At 40.9% G+C, this 20,853-nt stretch overlaps 1 protein-coding gene across 2 annotated transcripts in view; it reads left to right on the top strand.

Moving 5' to 3' along the window:
• LOC136872267 (uncharacterized) overlaps positions 1–20,853 on the top strand; it is a 476,437-nt gene that overhangs the window by 213,144 nt on the left and 242,440 nt on the right. The window contains exon 1 of one of the 2 annotated variants that reach the window (XM_068230004.1): positions 19,588–19,711. The exons of the other annotated variant lie outside the window; for it this stretch is intronic. The gene's annotated coding sequence lies outside the window, so the exon portion shown is untranslated. Of the gene's footprint in view, positions 1–19,587; positions 19,712–20,853 lie in introns of those variants that run through there. 2 annotated transcript variants of the gene reach the window in all.

Below are 20,853 nucleotides of genomic sequence, written 5' to 3'. Positions count from 1 at the left end.
AAGAGATAACACGGTAATAGTTAACAGTCGTTGTATTGTTATTGGTTATTGTCGCTCCTCATATTCAAATATTGCATTGTTGGCTACAGTCGTGAACAAAGAGTGTAGAGTAGTCAAGTAAATATAAATAAAAATCAGCTGACCTTGTATTCCATTCATTTGTACTTCTAAGTAGGTAGTTAAAGTATCCGTAATTTATATTTCGCTCCCTCGATCTTTCAGTATTTATGAGCGGTTAGCTAATAATAATAAAGTTCATATATCTCAGTAATTGCAGTTGGAGTCCCTGGAGTAGTAGTAGTGGTTTTGATAGAAATATTTGAGAAATTACTGTAGACAACCTCGTATTTTTCAGTAGACCTAATTAAGGGCACTTTTATTCTCCGTCCCGTGGAGTAGGGAAAATAATAGTAATCCACCAGCTGTAATCATCACATAACCACATTTCAGTAGAATTGTAGTGAAGATAAGGTATAATATATTAGATAGTATCTTGCCAGTTATATTCGTGTTTTTCTTCGTGTACGGCAATCCTTTCGATACTTAAGCATTTAACCAAACGCAGTGTAACGTAGATACATTGTAGTATAAATACAGTACATTTAGATAGTGCCGTATCTTGCGTGCTATATTCGTGTGTTATTTTTCGTGTGTATCTATTAGACCGTAATACTAATAATAATTTGTCTAAGCATTTAGCTTCGTTGGTAATCTTTGAGTACAGTAGTTCTTGCAAATTTCATTTCTGTTGTGCTTAGTTTAGTGACATACGGTACGGTACCGGTATCGTAATTAGGATACGTCTGAAAGTAGTTTAAAATTACTGTACAGTAGTATACGAGTAATATCCTATTAGAACATAGTGTGATTATTTTATTATTGTAAAATATTTGTGTAGTACTGGTGTAGTAGAGGTATCCGTAGAAACTCTTACTAAAATACTTTTGTTGTAATTAGAATAGGCTTAATTGCAGTTTGGAATTGTGTAGTTCTTGTGTAGGCTATTACTTTCGATATTCAGTAATTAACAGCATTTTTTATCCTGTCAGGGGTTGTAGGATAAAAAAATAGAGCACGACTAAGTAGTATTGTAGTGTAGTCGTATATTAATTACCTTATTGTTGTGTACTATCCCAGACAATATATCCCTCCGTTCATTTATTTTTTGCAAATAAGTTATTTTATTTTTAACTTCATTTTTTCCCCGTAAAGAATGGCTAAGGAGCGCGAGTGTAGTTACTGTGGGTGTGGCGAGGCATTGAGGGGTATGAGGGAGGAGTTGGAAAGTTTGAGGGAGATAATTAGGATTCTCACAGAAGACAGGAGGGAAGATAGGACTCCCTCAAACAACGTACGGGTTACAGTAGGTGTACAAGAGGGAAGTGAAGGAAAGGGAGGAGTTGTAGAAGACAGGTGGTCTAATGTTCTAAGGGGAAGGAGATTGCAGGCTAAGAGCTCTATTCAGGATCAGAATTCAGGACAGGTGTCTGTGCGAAATCGGTACGAGTCACTCCAGGTAGAACAACAGAGGGAAGATACGGGGCAGGGTACTGTTGCTGAGATGTGTGGAAGTAGGAGGAAGGGAAAAGGTAGGAAAGTAAAATGTAGAGTAGAGGATAGGAAAAGACAGGTGGAACAGGGTCATGGGAAGGAGAAAAGGGAGGAGGAAGTAGCTTCTGCAGTTATCAGGAAAGATAGGGCTGACCAGGAGGGGAGGGGATCAAACGAGGTGGGTAGGGTTGAGGCTCTGGTCATGGGGGATTCCATCGTTAGACACGTGGGGAAAGTGTGTGGAGGAAACGGAACCAGGGTAGAATGTTATCCAGGAATTAGGTTGAGGCAGATGTTGAGGAATGTAGAAGAGAGGGAGGAGGGGAAGGAGAAGGTGGTAGTGTTTCACGTTGGTACCAACAACGTAAGGCAAGCTGATATAAGTACCAACATAGTTGGATATGTGTGGGATCTGGTAAATGCAGCACGGGTGAAGTTTAAGAAAGCGGAGATTGTTATTAGTGGAATACTGTGTAGAAGGGATACTGACTGGAGGGTGATTGGGGATTTAAATGAGAATATGGAGTGGGTATGTGGGAAACAGGGAGTTAAATTTCTGGATCCCAATGGGTGGGTAGGAGATGGGGATCTGCGCTTAGATGGCCTTCATTTAAGCTGACTGGCTTTCTCTTCTTTCTTCGATTCATCTTTATCTTTCTGAAAAAGATCAGGACACATAACCATGGCATGCTTCTTACAACAAACCAAGCACCTAATATTCGATTTACAGTTCTTTGACAAATGATTAGGTCGCAAGCACGTGGAACAACGCTTTTTTTCTCTAACCTTCGATCTTCTTTCCTCAACTGTCATGTTTGTTGTTTTGAAACACTTCTCGCTGCCATGGACCTTTTCACAGAAGATACATAAGTATTCTGAAGTATTGCTAAGTACAGCCACTGTAGGTATACCCATATTATCTTTAATGTGCTTCCTATCTTGTTTTGAAAAAGATCCCTTTCTTTCAGTCTTTCCTTTAGCTTCTGTACTACCGAAACCTGACTGTGCTAACAGTATTTGCTGCTCATTTCGGACTTCACTCTTGACAAACTCCATTAAACAATCAAATCGAGACATCCTAGGTTCCATTTCATTTACACTCTGTTTAGAAAATGGACTTCTCTGCCATGCCCGTAACGTTTCTTCTGGTAAACTCGACTCAACCAAGGGAAATAACCATGTACCTGGATCTGTGCCGGTCAGGTTTAAGGTACTGAGTGACCGTAAATGCGATTCTAATTTAATTGATAAAGTTGAAAGGGGAATTTTATCATTTTGAGTAGCATTTGAAATTACTAGTTTCAACAGTTCTCTTACATAGACTTGCATCAGAAGGTCATGCCTACCGAATCGTTCTTTTAACGCTTCAATGACTTTTGGATAATTTTCTGCTGTTTGAGGGTAACTAAGAACAATTGCCTCTGGTTCTGTGCCAGGTTTCATTGCCTGTAATAAATACTGAAACTTGTCACTGTTGTGCAAAGTATCATCTTCGTGTATCTTTCGAAACTGAGACCAAAACCCTAACCATTCCTTAAGATCTCCATTAAATGTCTTCAGTTCAATTTTGGGTAACTTAAAGGACCTTCTTTTACTGTTATGATTGCCTACCTCATTTCCAAACATCTCGCTAGGTGGTGGACTAATCCTTCCTGCGAGTAAAAGTGTATTGTTTACTTGAACCTTAATAACCTCAAATTCGTCACTATATTTCTCAGTACTTTCTCTTTCAGCTAAAATAACATTATCCTCTGCATGACTGTCTAATAAAAGATCCATTATTCTCACGTCAATTTCATGAAGTTCCTCCATTAAATTGTCTAAACGGTTAAAATTTGATTGCAACAAGTCACGATTCTGTGAGGTAATTTCTGTTACATGATACTCTTTAATACATTGAAATTTCTTTGTTACACATTGCCTAATAGGCGTCCTACATTTCTTTAGCCGTTCCATGTTGCTTCCTTCTCTTCTTGGATAGGAATAATTATTCACGATTACTCACAACATATATTCCTCTCTCGCCTTGGACAGGAATATTCACAGTAATTTATATACGTCTTCGATCACGTCGGGGGTCACCAGTTGTTAGAAATTTCTTATCTGACTCCATATTTATATGAAAACATGCTTTATTTTCTCTCATGCAAACTATATTGAAATTCACCTTCTGCGATGTTTATAAAGAAAAACAAGAACAACAACCACATTATTAGCATTTTACCCGATGATGAATGCTTACTCCTAGGAACTCTCAATCAACAGTTCATAGAGATGACAAATCCAAAGAGTATAAACGAAGTATTTACAACACCTCCCATGTTCTTGTTTTACTTAGAAACAAAATGTGGCTGAGGTATCTTCACAGGTTTTTTCTGTGCGAATGAGTAGTGCCCAGCTACTTCAACATGTTCTACGCCATTCTCGTTTGACTGAATATTCACAACGTTGTTGTCTTTGCATGTCACAGCCACTATTTGGTCTTTTTTGTCAACTGCACTTTCAAAGTATCCCCTTTCTTTTTTATTCATCGTCTTCTTGTCTGGCAATGGGCAGCCTCCATCCGGTTAGCCCGAACCGTGCCAGTGCATCGCATTCCTCGCTTTTTTAACTACGACAACAACTTTGAGCAAGTAAAAAATTTATTGCAATAAAAAGAGAAGCATACACTTAGATAAAACATCGCAGAATTTCAAAACAACGCTTTCCCCTAAGCCAACATCTTTAGAGCGGTTTTCGTTAGCTCTTGCACCTTGATAAATAGTCTTGTGCTTCAGTCCCTAGTTGTGACCCACTCATTTTGTCTGGATTGCAGCAATCATCTTCGTCGCCCGAATAGGCTTATCATCCGGTGGAGTGATAAAAACATCCACTAATGTTCTAGGAATATCGCTGGCAGTCAATACCTCAAGCTCTGATAGAATTTTAGCAGTAGTTAAATGTTTTCGCCTGAAAAACACGAAATAAATACTAAGAAACTGTAATTTGCTAATTAGTTAATGAATGGACTTGAAAGTGCTCCGAATAGTTGATATTGTTTCAAAAACACTAATTTAGAACATTTTCCGCCAATCCCTTGTGTTGTAACCATCTAAATGCAAAAATACGCTAAAGTACTATTGTTCTGTGGTTTGTGCCCAGCGAGTCGTTTGCGACCCACACTATGTTATTCGTGGTGTATTGTAAGAACGAATTGACATATTGAAATAGTAAAGGCATCTAAAGATGCGCCAGATATCCCCGAACAACATCAACACACTGAACACTACATTTTAAACCTTTTAACCACTCTACTTACCATTAACGGGAAGAGTGCGATGCCGGTTCCACCATGACTCGCTGCCGCGCAGCATCTGCGTTGTGGCGGGAAAGCTGCTCCAACCAAGACACGGCAGTGCGGGCAATCTTACTACACACGCTGAATGCGCTACCAACGCGAAACAACAAAAAAATACGCTGGGCAGAATTTTTTCTTTCGGGTGGGTCGCAAACGACCCACTGGGCATAAATGGGTTAAATCGGAAGGTAGTGTTACAATCTGTGCCTCTTCCCGACCTTCACTCTTGTCTTTTATGGTTTCGGAAAGCTAAGTTATTTACTATCTTAGATCTTAATCAGGCGTACAATCAGATCCCTCTAGCTGAGGAATCCAAAAATCTCACAGCTTTTGTCACGAATTGGAACTTGTATGTGTACAACCGCGTGCCATTTGTGCTCCCTACCGGGGCAGCTGTGCTCACGAGACTGCTAGATAGGGTCTTCTCCGACATCAAATTCGAATACATATACCATTATCTTGATGATGTCGTCGTGTTTTCTGAGACCTTTGAAGAACACCTTCATCATCTGAAAGAGGTCCTTAATCTTCTTCGTAAGGCAGGGTTAACTGTGAAGTTATCTAAGGTAGTCTTTACTAAGCCTTCCATGTCATTTCTAGGGCATATTGTGTCGCCCGATGTTGTTTCCATTGATCATTCCAGAACACAGGCCATCCGTGATTTCAAACCTCCTAAGGACATCAAAGGTTCATCGGCATGGTGAATTTCTTCACGAAATTTATTCCTAACTTCGCTAACAGAGCGGCGCCCTTGAACCTACTTCGTATGAAAGGCGTCAAATTTGAGTGGGGGCCATCTCAACAAGCCGCTTTCGATCTGAAATTAGCTCTTTGTAATGCTCCTGTTCTTGCTATGCCTGATTTCTCGAAGAAATTCATCGCTCAAACCGACGCGTCTTCGTCGGCGGTGTCTGCTGTGCTTCTTCAAGAGACTGAACTCGGAAGGCGACCCTTCGCCTATGCATCTAGGACACTATCGGCTCAAGAAGCCAAGTATTCCATCTGTGAACTTGAGGGTTTAGCAGTCTTATTTGCACTAGAGAAGTCCCGCCTCTATCTGGAACATGTCAAGTTCGACTTGGAAACAGATAACCAACCCTGAAGTTGGGTCTTAGCTAGGCCGAGTCGTAAGGGTCGTATAGCTCGATGATCCATTAGGATTTCTGCTTTCAAGTTTGATGTTAGGCATGTAAGAGGATCAGAAAATGTTGTGGCGGACGGACTAAGCCGTATGTTTTCTGATGATGCGGAGACCTCTGAATTGGAAGATAGTTCTTCCCTTCCCATGCCCATACCTTCGAGCATTAATGCCATTCTAAACGATGCCCCCAAGTTGTTTAGGGATATTGAAAAATATCAACGTGAAGATCCGGTGCTGGCTCCTATTATGGAAATCCTTTCTTCTGGGGAACATATCGTCCTTTATGTATTGAGGAATGGAGATTTATGTTGCCCGTCGAGGCATGATCAAAAGATGAAAGTTGTGGTTCCAGCTGTTATTGTAACTATGATCTTTTACTACTATGAGACCCCATTAGGGGGGCATTTAGGCATCTTCAAAACCCGAGAAAAGATTCGAGAAATATTCATTTGGAAAGGTATGGACGGCGAAATTCGTGAATTGGTAAAAGCCTGTAAATCTTGCTGGATTAGTACGCCCACCTTGTCCACTAAGCTAGGGCTATCTTCTCATCAAGCGTCGCGCCCCATAGAACGCCTCTATATCAACTACGTAGGACCCTTCCCCCAATCAAAGGGGAATGCCAACAAATTCATTCTTGTGTGTGTACATGGTTTTACAAGATTTTCCTGGTCATTTCCGACTAAGCTGGCTACCGCTCAGTCCACCATCGCCTGTTTAAATACCATCTTTGCTTCTTTTGGTCCGAGTCAATATATAGTTTCTGATAATGCTAAAGCCTTTACCTCCAATCTCTTCCGTAAATTCTGTTTTGATCTGTCCATCTCTCATGTGACTACTTCGGCGTATTATCCTCAACCATCTCTGGCTGAACGGGTCAATCGTAATCTGAGGTCGGCTCTTATTGCCTACCATCATGATGATCACTCCAGGTGGGACACGTCCTTGCATTGGTTAGCTTTCGCTCTGAATTCGGCGGTTCATGAATCTCATAAGTTTACTCCTGCTTCCTTGATGTTTAAATTTGTGCCTAACACGCCACTCTCTAACCTTTGGTCTCTTAGTGATATTCTACCTGAGAAAATAGATCCCGATTATATTAGAGATCTCTGGAAGAAGGCTAAGGCCAATCTTAAAGTTTCTCATGAAAAGGTTAGGGAAAGATATGATCGTGGACGGAGGCCCACCAATCTAAAAGTAGGAGATCAAGTCATGGTAAAAAAAACTTTGTTCCCGCGGGCAACTTGCCCCCAGATTTCATGGGCCGTGCACCAATTTTAGATTTCCTGACTCCAGTAACATTGTTGGTGAGCAAACCAGCCACCGAGAGGATCTTTGGGGTCCATATCTCTTAGGTAATAGCTGTGTAACGTCATTGTTAACTCAGCCATCAACATTTAACAGCAATCTAAAAGTTACTTTTTTGGTGGCCTTCTGTCCCAAACTAGTTGATTTTGTTATATATATTTTGACATGTACGATCCTTCCCTCGGGTTTTCCTGCTGCCAATTCGTTTGTGGCCATTACCAAGCCCCCGTCTCCTGCAAATCCACACTAGTGGCAAATTGCCTTCCACGCCGCTGGCTCCTCAGCCTCACCAACGAAGATCGTACCCTCTATTCTCAAGTCACCAATAACACTTTTCTGTCGCAGAGATCTTACTGTTTCAGTACCCCGCAGTCGTTCGTCGCCGTACCGCCACTGAGGTGGGGTACGGGCCCACTCCACTCCCGTGATGTCTACCTGTGTTCGGCGCACCGGCGTCCACCTCCCGGCAAAGGATGAAGTGCTGCGCACCAACCGCCAACTCATCTGGGGACTGTAAATACACTTCTGATCTGCGGTGTCCTTCACGACGACTACCCCTCTCACAGTAGCGGGAGAGGTGTATCTGAGGGTACTTGAGGGGTTCGGGCGACCTCAACTGGATGTCGGCAGTGGCGAGAGGACTTGCCGTCAAAAATATTCATATGTATTTCACATTCTGCGTCAACAAAGACACTCTAAAAGCTGAAGATTAACCAGTTTCTACCTGACTACTTCAAAAAAATTATTTTTTCCTTCAAAGTTAAATAATATTTATTTCAAAATTCTTCTGTTTCACCCCTTGGAAGGACATTTGGGTGGGGGAGGGCTGTACCGGGCGGTACACTCCTACGCCACACATTTAAATCTTGCGCCAATAACAACTCCTCTACGGTAGAAACACTGAACTTGGAATTAGACCTACTTAAACTTTCCTCAGAAGATGCCACTACCGAAAATTTTGTTATTTTGAAGTTTCCCGTACTGTTTAAAATTCTACGTGTTTTGTATAGCATTTATCAGAAGTTTGAACTTTCTGCAACAGATGTCACTACTAACAAACTTTGATCATGCACCCTGGTGCGAAGTGGAAGAACCTCTTTGAAGAAATTTTGTATTCGTAAGTTTTTCTTACTAAATTTTGTCCATTCATTTTTAGGTTGAAAATATTTATCTTTTCTTTCCGCCAGTTTTGAATTTAGCCAATCAAGAATGTCTGCAATTAATTTCCTGCCTACCACAGGTTTCTTCTTCGATTTTGCGTGTAACTTTTGTATCCTCCGGTAAAATTCTGTGGGTGTGTCTTGATTATTCATGAAAGGTCTCGAACCTTCTCCGAGGGTTTATAAACTGCGGATTTTCTCGTCCCTGGGCCATTTGATCAACATCTAAACAAGTGTGTGTATGTGAAGCAGGAGGCGAGAGGTGCCTTTTTCATCAGGCAGCAGTTCTTCGGCAAGGTAATGGCCGTTTAACACCTTTATTTCTTGCTAGCTCCGCAGATTAACCCGAGGGATAGGTCTGAACTTTTAATATGTAATCTACTTCTCTAAAATGTAAGTTCTGTCGGCTAATGTGAAAATTTCATAAAATCTCTAACTGTAATTCGGGGATAGAGAGTTATTTACCCTCTCGAGCTCCCCTTCATATTGGTTTGAGGTGACTACGTTTTGTAACTGGTTTTCTTCCTTTTCGTGATGTCTTAAATTATTCTTATACGAGTCACATCCACAGTTTGGGAATAACCCCTGTTTCATTAGCCTAGTGCCTTTTAGGTTTTAGAATGCGTATTTAGGAGTGCAAGTACACGCTTCCGTTCAATTTGGTGTGTCGGGCCATTTACTTAACCTGTTCTTTTTTTTTTTTTTTTTTTTTTTTTTTTTTTTTTTTTTTTTTTTTTTTTTTTTTTTTTTTTGCTAAGGCCCAGTAGGTTGGGAACAAGATACCCCCGTTTCATTTTTGTAAGTTGTGCCTTGAGGGCAAGTAATTGTAAAGTTTGATATTGCCTGGAATAGGCTTGAAAAACTGAGAGCGTGTCAGCTCTTTTCAAGTGTGGTAACTGTGCCTCTGGAAGGCTTGATATTTGAAGTCGGGAGCTAGTGCTCCAGGGACTAGGAGTTTCTGCCCTTGTGTAAAATAGTAATCTTTTGTAAGGTCAAGCTGAGAGCTCAGGAAATGTAATGCGAGGGGCTGGAAGCCCGGATTACTAAACTGTCACTAAATTTTGAATGTACTTGCCTTGTATAAACTTTATCATGGTACCGGCTATGTTATTGTTTTCTCAAATAGTGAAAAATTGTTAAATTTTTGTTGTTGTTGATTGTTGAAGTTCAGAAAATATAACCCTTGTTAAAGTTTTAAATTAACCTTGATTAGGTAGTTAGACCCCGGTCTAGAAAGCCAAGAATAACGGCCGAGAGGATCCGTCGTGCTGACCACACGACACCTCGTAATCTGCAGGCCTTCGGGCTGAGCAGCGGTCGCTTGGTAGGCCAAGGCCCTTCAAGGGCTGTAGAGCCATGGGGTTTGGTTTTTTTTTTTTTTTTTTAGGTAGTTAGACCCGTTCACACCGGCACCTTCTTTCACCTCTGCTGATCCACCATCCCCGGTAACAAAAACAAAAGTTATTTTCAATATTGTTACATTAATAATGTTGGTCCGCGTTTCATACCTTAGGCTAAGTTCGTTAATGTTGAGAAAAGTGCTTATAATGTAATGTTAATACAATTGCTCCACATTATTGACATAAAACAAGTTACATTTCACTGTACTGACCAAGAGATACCTTTTACGTCATGATCTACACCACAATCAAAGAATACGCAAACAAGTTAAACAGTGTTGTGTCACTTGTATGACCATGGATATACCAAAAGATATGACACGGCAGTCCATGGAATAAATGTGGTTCCGTAACAGTTAACTTGTAACTTCTCTTCCATATGTTTTTGACATTTGAGGAAATGAATTCTGAGATAACACCATCTCTTCTGATTAGACAGATGCACAAAGGAACACTTCACTAGGGATGGCAACGATTTATCGGTTTTTATGAAATACCGATATTTTCCTTTCGATTTATCGATATATCGATATCGAAATTTTGATTCGATTTATCGAATAATATATCGGTTTTTCCATTAATATATCGTTTTTCTTTGAATTATTATTTTTATTAACAACATCCGCACTAGAGAACGCCGATAATTCTGCAAGAGATGGTGCTAGTGAAGGTGGAATTGCAACCTGGAAATATCCAATCTAATCAATACCTTGCTCTGTAGGCCGGACTATAATTCGAATACAAACGGTGGAATATGTAACACAGTTGCCTCCGCATGGCAGTTTACACAGCGCGAAATACGTTCTAGTTCCAGAGTCACCGCTAGACTTCGTGTTAGCCCTCCACCATTTAACAACACAGACTATATGGAAACTGTGAAGGAAAAAGGTAAGTTTAGGTGAGATAAGCCTTAAAATTCATTATAAAAGGCGTTGATTTGTGTATTCAGCTTGTGATGAGTATATGGTTTATATTTAAACGTAAAGTTATGAAAATAGAAGCCTCCGCGAGTCAGGTGGCAGCGCGCCAACTTCTCACCGCTGGGTTTCGTGGTTCAAAACCCGGTCACTCCATATGAGATTTGTGCTGGACCGGTTTTTCTCCGGGTACTCCGGTTTTCCAGCAACACTCTCAAATATCATTTCATTTGTCAGTCATTAATCATTGCCCCAGAGGAATGCGACAGGCTTCGGCAGCCGGGAAATTTCCTATTCTCGCCGCTAGATGGGGCTTAATTCGTTCCATTGCTGACCCGGTCAAATGACTCTAAACAGGCTGTGGATTTACATTAAGAAAATGTTTTGTGCATATTGATAAATATACAAGAGCCGAGAGAGTATTTATTGTAAACATTCTATTCACAAGATGTTTATTGCGCGTGATAAACAATGGTTTATTGCTGTGCACCATTCTGCAAAAGTAAACTTCAGAAAGGTAGTGGCATTTATTTCCACGAGCAAATGTGGAACTACGAGAAAAATGGGTCTTAATTATGTCATGTCGCGGTGACGAGAAAAATAGCATGTGGCAACCTTCCTCGAAGTCTGTAGTATGTAGTGAACATTTTGAAAGCACGTGTTTTAGCATTTCTACTAAAACTAGTCGCAATCAATGCCAACACTTTTTTTCAGGGTATTTGCATGGCAAGACTAGGTTACGTACTAATACTAAAATGTTTTAATTCCTCCCCTGAAGGAGGAGGCGGACCTCTTAGATGGTGACGCCGTCTGTGAGGCCGGGAGATTTGTTACGGCGAAGGAGATGCTCGGAGATGGTGAGGGGGTTGGCGGCCGTGGCCTATACTAGGAACCCTCCCAGCATTTGCCTTATTGCAGGAGAATGGAAAACCACGTAAAACCATTCTCAGGAAAACCGACAGTGGAGACCAGCCGTGAGGTCCATCCCTGTCCAGTCTCCCGAATACAGAGACGAAGAGCCACCCTTCCTCTGCTCGGTTGGCCGGTCGGAGTGCAGAGCTGTTGGACCACGGACCAGTCGTGGCCACTTGTGGGCCGAGACCGACTCTGCATTCATCGACGAAGGCTCTGTGAATACTGCAGTGTTTTAAAATATACTATGAAGTATTTTCATTTTTATTAGGATGTGTACTTTCCGGTTGCAATTATACTACCTGATTCGTATGAGCTCATCTTGAATTACTCGGTGATACATTTATTTTTCTTCATTAAACGTCATAGAAATATCACTTTCCTACTCAAAACGCAATGTTTTATATTTGTAATGTGCTTTTATGTGCAAGTTATTATCGTAATGCCAATTGGAATCGTGCTGAGGAATGGAGGGAAAACCTCACATCCAGCGGCGATATTTGAACTGCTGCTACTTTGTCAATTTAGTACTTGAAGAGACCGTGCATGCTGAGGCCTTTACTTATCTCGTAGGCATCGATAACACCTAGGGACGTTCCGATATAATAAATATCGATATTTCATTCGATATCGACATGCCGATATTATCCTACTATCAAAACAAAATAGCGATATATCTCGATATAAAATTATTTCTTTTCCAAAATACAAGGATTTGAAATTATATTGAAGTTCTATAAATCGGGGATCTATTAACAATATGCAACTTGTTTGAAGCCATCAAGAAATATTTAATTTGTTTGTATCTATCTGTACATAATACTGAATGATTAAAAATTTTAATTTGTTTGTATATAATTCCGAATTTGATTGATTCCTTACTTTATAAGGTAAGGCGGCAGCTAAGAATTAAAGTCCGTTAAAATGTGCAGCATGCTTGAAGCCATCAACAATGTTTTGATTTGTTCGAATCTGCTTCTATGTATTACTAAATGATTGGAAAATTTCATTTGATTTTATGTCATTCTGAATCTGGTTTGCACGTAAATTTGAATGTTTCAACAAAACAGTTAACCAAGAGACGCAAGCGTGGTAAGACCTCTGTAGTGTAGTGGTTAGTGTGGTTAGCTGCCACCCCCGGAGGCCCGGGTTCGATTCCCGGCTCTGCCACGAAATTTCAAAAGTGGTACGAGGGCTGGAACGGGGTCCACTCAGCCTCGGGAGGTCAAATGAGTAGATGTGGGTTCGATTCCCACCTCAGCCATCCTCGAAGTGGTTTTCCGTGGTTTCCCACTTCTCCTCCAGTCGAATGCCGGAATGGTACCTAACTTAAGGCCACGGCCGCTTCCTTTCCTCTTCCTTGTTTATCCTATCAATGCAATGATAAAACCATAAATACTTGCACGGTAGATGCTGCATCATATTCTTAACTATTTTCAGCCATTTCTACTAATTTACGAGGTTTATATGAACATCAAGCATTACTGGCACTACTTCTTTCACTCTAATAAAGCTATTTATTCAGGATCTATGCCTCGACTGCTGTCTTGTGGCTGCAGGTGAATGAAAATTTGTGTTATGGAAGTATAACCGTAGCAACCGTGCAGGCTAGTGGTCATCTGAAATTAGCAGCCGTTGATGGATAATTTCCATGGATAATTAAACCGCGAATTCCAGTAGCAAGATAAACTCAACCAACCAGTCGCGTGCACAGGCAGAATAAACCAATATTGATATATAGGCCTATGCATTGAGTTCTGGTGATGATATTGTAGTTACTCTTGGGTTACGATATATCGATATCGCTTGAATATACCGATATATTATGTGCAATAAATATCGATTATCGAAAATGAGTTTTCAATATATCGAAATATCGATATATCGGTATTTTTTTAAAAACTGCCATCCCTACACTTCACCATTTGTTTGTCTTCATGACGTATGCAATCGATTTATTTTCTTCAGCGCCTTCTTGATCCTTTAAGCTATACCGTCAAATCATGGCCTCCGCCGCGTTATTACTATACCTAAAGATCATACGGTAGACTTGCCTTTCATGCTGTTTAAAATGTAAACTACACTTGCTAGCCTTAGTTCATATATTAAATAATATCTCACGACTGTAAGCATCCGGTGACCGCGGGGTTCTGAGCTTATGAATCTCCGTTCATAATTTACATCCATCCCATTCTTTATTTAAATAAGCGAATTACTTCCGGCTATTTGACACAACTGGACGTATTACAACTTGATCTGAAGCTGCTCGACGTATTTTCCGAGAAAATCCGGTTGATCTTTCTTTGGCTCAGTAGCTGATTCACATGTCATTGAACGGTTATAGTATAGATATAATCAACTCTTATTATTAAACTATTCTTCAATTAAATTTTATTTATTTAACTCATACAAATGAATTTGATGGAAGGTTCAGATTGCAGGTAAAATTGAAGATTCCTGGATTTACGACTTATGATTAACAATCACGTAAAATCTCCATAAACCGGGCGAGTTGGCCGTGCGGGTGGGAGGGCGCAGCTGTGAGCTCGCATCCGGCAGATAGTGGGTTCGAACCCCACCGTTGGCAGCCCAGGAGATGGTTTTCTGTGGTTTCCCATTTTCACACCAGGCAAATGCTGGAGCTGTACCTTAATTAAGGCAACATCCGCTTCCTTCCCATTCCTAGGCCTTTCCTGCCCCATCGTCGCCGTAAGACCTATCTGTGTCGGTGCAGCGTAAAGCAAATAGCAAATCTCCTTTATATTGGTTGTTTCTTTTCCTTATCTATAGAAAATTCCAAGACCTCAGTAAAACATATATTTCCGTTATTTTCACTTGTTTCTGGACGATAACAAATGAGTCCAACCCACTGCCTGCTCGATCTGCATCCGAAGGCTGCTTATACTGCCTGCTCATTCCACATTCAAACGTGTAACACGACTTGGAAACAATCTGCCGCTAGATGGCAGCACCAGACGTACCCAGTTATTGCGTGAATACAACTAGATAAGCATACAAGCAAAATTTTAAAATCTGAAAGTAACAGAAAAATTAAAGAATTTTACGTATAAAGTGGTGCTCTAGAGGGTTATAGCTGCAGGACTTTTCTAGAAATAGATTTCGACGAACAAGAAAACCTGGAAATTTTGTCTGTGTGATACTTCCCTGCATTAATAAGTAGAGCAATCCGCCAACAAATACAATGCCGTACAGCTTTTTTCAGACCATACTAGGCGCAGTTTCTGAAAGTTATTCACTTGATCTTGAAGATAAATGGCCTTTTCAACACCCTCACCATCAACAATTTATTTATAATGTTCAGTGGTTTGAGTTAAGTATTACAATTCAAACTGTTTACTTGATCGGTGTATTTTTTTTTTCAGATCTACTATTTTCTTCTTCACTCTGAATAGCGCAACACGAAGTCTTTTATTTGTTCTCTTTAGACTTTCCATGCTGCTGTCATCCAACATATCAACTTGACAACCAACGTCACACGGTTCGTTGTTACTGGTATTTAAGCCTACCTCTATATCCGTAAACGGAGAGTCGAATGGAAAGAGAAATATAAAGAACCTGACATTAGTTTAGATATAACAATCAATCAATCACTCTATCAATCAATCACTACTGATCTGCATTTAGGGCAGTCGCCCAGGTGGCAGATTCCCTATCTGTTGTTCTCCTAGCCTTTTCTTAAATGAGCGCAAAGAAATTGGAAAATTATTGAACATTTCCCTTGGTAAGTTATTCCAATCCGTAACTCCCCTTCCTATAAACGAATATTTGCCCCAATTTGTCCTCCTGAATTCCAACTTTATCTTCATATTGTGATTTTTCCTACTTTTAAAGACACCACTCAAACTTATTCGTCTACTGATGTCCTCCCACACGATCTCTCCTCTGACAGCTCGGAACATACCATTTAATCGAGCAGGTCGTCTCCTTTCTCCCAAATCTTCCCAGCCCAAAATTTGCAACACCCAAAGCTTACTGCAAGGATCATAAGGCAGTTTTTTCAAGATCACCATATCGAAGTATTAGAGTGGCCACCTCATTCCCTGACGCATCACCCATTGAGAACTTATGGGAGATCGTAGACAAAAGAATTGACCGCTCAAAAGCTACATCTTTAGATAAACTTTGGGAAGAAATCCAGAGAGCCTGGTATGCGATCAGCAGCGACGAATGCAGGCGTTTAGTCGACTCTATGGGTAAGAGGTGCAGGGCAATCCTCAGAAATAAGGGTTACCCCACGAAGTACTGATGCACTCCTATGCAAAAAGGACTGTTCCTGTAAATTTCATAAGACTGAGATCAAGTACAAAATATTTGTGTCAATTGGCTCTATTTTTTTGACCCTGTGGTCTGGTATTCTTTTGAATATTTTTGATTAGTTTGAGTGTACATGAGGAGGTACACGGACTGGCCGTAAATGGTAGTTCGCAAAGAATTGACATCATAGCCTTTAAAGAAAACAGCTCTCAAGGATTCATATTAGATCCGACGGTCAGGTTCGAGCACCATAGCGGTCAGCCAGAAGAGGTTAATCTAGAAAAGATTAACAAATACAAACCAACTATCCCTTACTACAAATCCAAATACCACCTTCAGGAAATTGAAATAATAGGGATAATGGTCGGAGCACGCGGTACCGTACCTCGTCACTTCGTCGCCACATGGAAGCGCTTCCAACTCCCAATGAAGCTCATCCCGGAAATCGCGACCCTCGTCCTCCGAGCCTCCATCAAGATCATAAGGCACCACCTCTACAGCTAATTTTGAATGTTCTTTTATTAATACATATGTACATAAAATTGATATGTTTTACCTTGTTCTTAGCGGCAGCCTGTAAATACAGGAGGTCTTTCCAAAATAAATGGAAATTATATATATACTGACTGTGGTACAATGTGACTCTGTTGCAATGGTTCCTGTACAACGTAAAATTTTGTTTCCATTATAGTACAAACATGTCTAGTAATAAATTTTCATTTTATTCCAAACCTTTGCTAGGTGGCTTTATTATTGTGACCGCCCCTGTACATTAGACCCCACAGTAAGATTCGAAACACACTCCGACCAACCAGACGAAGTGGACCGAGAAAAGAAGTCTATCTACCTGCCTACAGCGCCGTATTATAAGAATAAATACGAACTGGACGACATAGAAATGAGGGGTCTCATGATCGGTGCGAGAGGGACAGTTCCTAAGAAGAAGATAGAACTGATGAAGATCTTTAACATCAGTACCAAGGAGTTCATCGACTGGGGGTTGAAAGCGCTCAGGGGTTCTCTTCTGATACTCAAACACCACTTATGCTCGCCAGACTGAGACATAATTTACTTATTTTTATTTTTGAATGAAATTCTTTGTGTATTATTTGTCTTTGGCAGCCTCCGAGTGGAGGAAAATTTTGAAAATTTAAAAAAGAGAAAAAACAGTTTCGTACGAGCCCTCTCTGCGTGGCGAAGTTAATAATAGACTAGGCTTATCTTGTGCAGTTTGACATTTTACAAACTTTATTTGAACAGTTTATGATTTTTTTACCAAATAAATTATTATAAACGAGACTTCAGTATCTATTACAGAGTATACAGTAGTTCTGTAGTTACCTAAATTTGAAAATAACTAAAGTTAAGTACAAACGTCTAAGTGGTTCGTAGTCGTCAGCTCAGCCGTTAGACGACAGAGGCAGTCAAATGAAACCTATTATAGTTAGCTCTTATGAATAATAATAATAATAATAATAATAATAATAATAATAATAATAATAATAATAATAATAATAATAATAATAATCGTTTGGCCTCAGCTACGGTGTGCACACATTTCAATTTGACTCATCTGGCTGTCTGCTCGTCAATTTCGACGTTCCGTTTAACTCTAGGCCTACTAGATGGCAGACCGAGTAAACCGAAACTCTCTTGGACGTCTATCGCTGAGATTTAATGAATTTTGTCGGGTAAACACCAAATGTGTCAGCAGAGATATTTTACATGCCGACATCGTACGAGATGGAGTGTCGAGTCCGACCCCACGGCTGAATGTTTAGCGTGCTGGCCTTTGGACACAGGGGTCCCGCGTTCGATTCCCGGCAGGGTCGGGAATTTTAACCTCCAATGGTTAATTTCGCTGGCACGGGGGCTGGGTGTGCGTGTCGTCGTCATCATCATTTCATCCTCGTTATGATGCGCAGGTCGACTACGGATGTCAAATCAAAGGACCTGCACCTGGCGACCCGAACATGTCCTCGGACACTCCCGGCACTAAAAGCCATACGCCATTTCATTTTTTCATGGAGTGTCGAATGGACTTCTTGCCGCCCTTCTAAACTCCGACTACTTCTGATGGGTTTGAACCCGCTACCTTGCGATCCGAAGGCCGACAGTCCACCGCTGATCCACAGATCCACTCTTATGAGTTTCGATTTGACATTTGAGCGCTGGCTTTTGGCGGAGGGTAACTGTAGTAATAAACCGCGCATCATAAGCAGCCGATCGCTCCGATAGAGCGCGTTTGACTCCAGTCCCGGTGACCAGTGTTGTCGATATGCTGTTTACTATAACAACATGCTACGTCCGGCTCCATGGCTAAATGGTTAGCTTGCTAGCCTTTGGTCACAGGGATCCCCGGTTCGATTCTCGGCAGGGTCGGGATTTTCAACCTTAATTGGTTAATTTCGCGGGCACGGGGGCTGGGTGTGTGTCGTCTTCATCATCATTTCATCCTCATCACGACGCGCAGGTTCATACGGGTGTCAAATCAAAAAGACCTGCATCTGGCGAGCCGAACTTGTCCTCGGACTATAATAAAAGGCACTAAAAGGCATACGCTATTATTATTATTATTATTATTATTATTATTATTATTATTGTGGAACAAAACAAGCCCTAGTGTCCAGTTTTCGAGGTGGATGAAATAGCCATGAGGCATAGGCATAGAGTTGTTCGCTTTCCACCATATAATTGCCATTTTAACACCATATAACAGATTTGGGCCTAAGTGGAGGGATATGAAGGTGCGAATAATCGACTCTCCACAGCTTCGGAAGTTGAAAATAATACTACTACTAATAATAATAGTATATTGACACGATTTTATACTACTAACAAACTTTTCGTAATGGAATCTATAACAGCATATTTTTCTGTGTTGTACCTTCAAAATAACAGTACAATTGTCCTCAAAAATTATATTACTTAGTATCTAATACTTCAAACCTTATTATAACGTTTACCATGTTCTTCAATGATGTTTGAAGAGCTCTTGTTAGACGTCTCTGTGCTTGAATCCCTTCTCTTCCTCTTCGCTGAAATTAGCGGTTGTTTATAAGCTGGATGATCAGGGAAAAGGCTGGGTACAGATCCTGTTTTTAATTTTCGCGTTTTGCTGGTCACTTTGAAATCGTCACTTACGAAATGTAGACTGCAAACCACGGAATAGTCAGAAGAAATACATTTACTTCCCCTGCTGTTTCCTTCCCTGGATATAATACTCAACCTCTTTCGACGTAATTCTGTACTTGAAGGTATTTTCACGGCATTCTGGTTTCCCTTTCTTTGATTTGCAGAAAGGCACGCAGCAGTACACCATTTTCACTGAAAATAAGTACAGTATTACTCTATTTCCCGCTTTTTCATTCCGACAGGTCTGGAGCCGGTTGGTGCTGCCACCTGCTGGGGGTATTTGTAAACGGAGTAGGCCTATTTCATTTAGTGCCATATTAAAATGTAATGAGCAGGCAGTATAAGCAGCCATTGGATGCAGATCGAGCAGGCAGTGATCCAACCACACCATTCTAGAAGAAGAAGAAGAAGAACTTTCGCTTGTTTTACTGTTCTGTTTGTCAACTAATTACGTAAAGCAGGTGTCATTTGACGGTTAATTACATTCCTATTTTCAACTGGATATCTGGTGACGTGAAGGAAACAACTCTAATTACCTTAAGAGGATCACCTACACAGGCATCAAATCAAAGCAGGTTTGTGGTCATTAATTTCAATCTCGGGCAGTGTACAGCAGTATAGTGACAATTTGGTGAGTTATGTTGTGTAATCTACCGTACTTTATAGGCATGAAAAGAGTATTTAGATCAGATAATGCTTACACAGCTTGGTACTTAGAAGACTCTGCTGTTTTAGTCATAACCAGAGTATACTAGATACGAAAGTTTTGAGAAATTGATTTAATTAAGGATCTGGGATAGGCGGAGACGGTGGTCAAATGGTCCGTCCTGAAGAAGGGAGTTGGTTTCTGAACTCGATGCATTAATTGCTCCTCTTCAAAAGCTGTTGGTTGTCTCGTAGACTTTCCTGTGGAGACTGCTCCACGATTTTTGTCCTGGGACACTCTCTGACCAGACAGTATTGACACAATGCAGCAAGGTGTTCAAGAGTTAAATCTTCTTCTTCTTCTACTACTACGCCTTTTCCCACATCTGTGGGGTCGCGGATGCGAACTGTGTCGCACATATGGATTTTTTTTTGCTAGTTGCTTTACGTCGCACCGGCACAGACAGTTCTTATGGCGGGACAGGGAAGGGCTAGGATTGGGAAGGAAGGGGCCGTGGCCTTATTTAAGGTACAGCCCCATCATTTACCTGGTTTGAAATTGGGAAACCACGGAAAACCATTTTCACGTCTGCCGAAAATGGAGCTCGAACCTACTATCTCCCGAATACTGGATACTGGCCGCACTTAAGCGACTGTAGCTATCGAGCTCGGTACATATGGATTTAGCCCTGTTTTATGGCCGGATGCCTTTCCTGACGCCAACCCTATATGGAGGGATGTAATCACTATTGCCTGTTTCTGTGGTGGTTGGTAGTGTAGTGTGTTGTCTGAGTATGGAGAGAGAAGCGTTGGAACAAACACAAACCCGCAGTCCCCGGGTCGGAAGAATTAATTAGACGCGTTTAAAATCACTGACCGGGCTGGGAATAGAACCCGGGACCCTCTGAACCGAAGGCCTCATCGCTGACCATTCAGCCATGAGTCGGACCTATTAAAAGTTAAAAAAGGGAAATTAAAATATTAGTTTGCGGACTTATATTATTATTGTCCGACTCCGTGGGTAAACGGTCGGTGTTGAAGCCTTCGGTTCAGAGGGTCCCGGGTTCCATTC

The sequence above is a fragment of the Anabrus simplex genome, chromosome 13 (assembly GCF_040414725.1).
Source record: "Anabrus simplex isolate iqAnaSimp1 chromosome 13, ASM4041472v1, whole genome shotgun sequence".
NCBI classification, from domain to species: Eukaryota; Metazoa; Arthropoda; class Insecta; order Orthoptera; family Tettigoniidae; genus Anabrus; species Anabrus simplex.
Note: the sequence above shows the minus strand (reverse complement) of the source record. Positions and strands in the feature narration are given on the sequence as shown.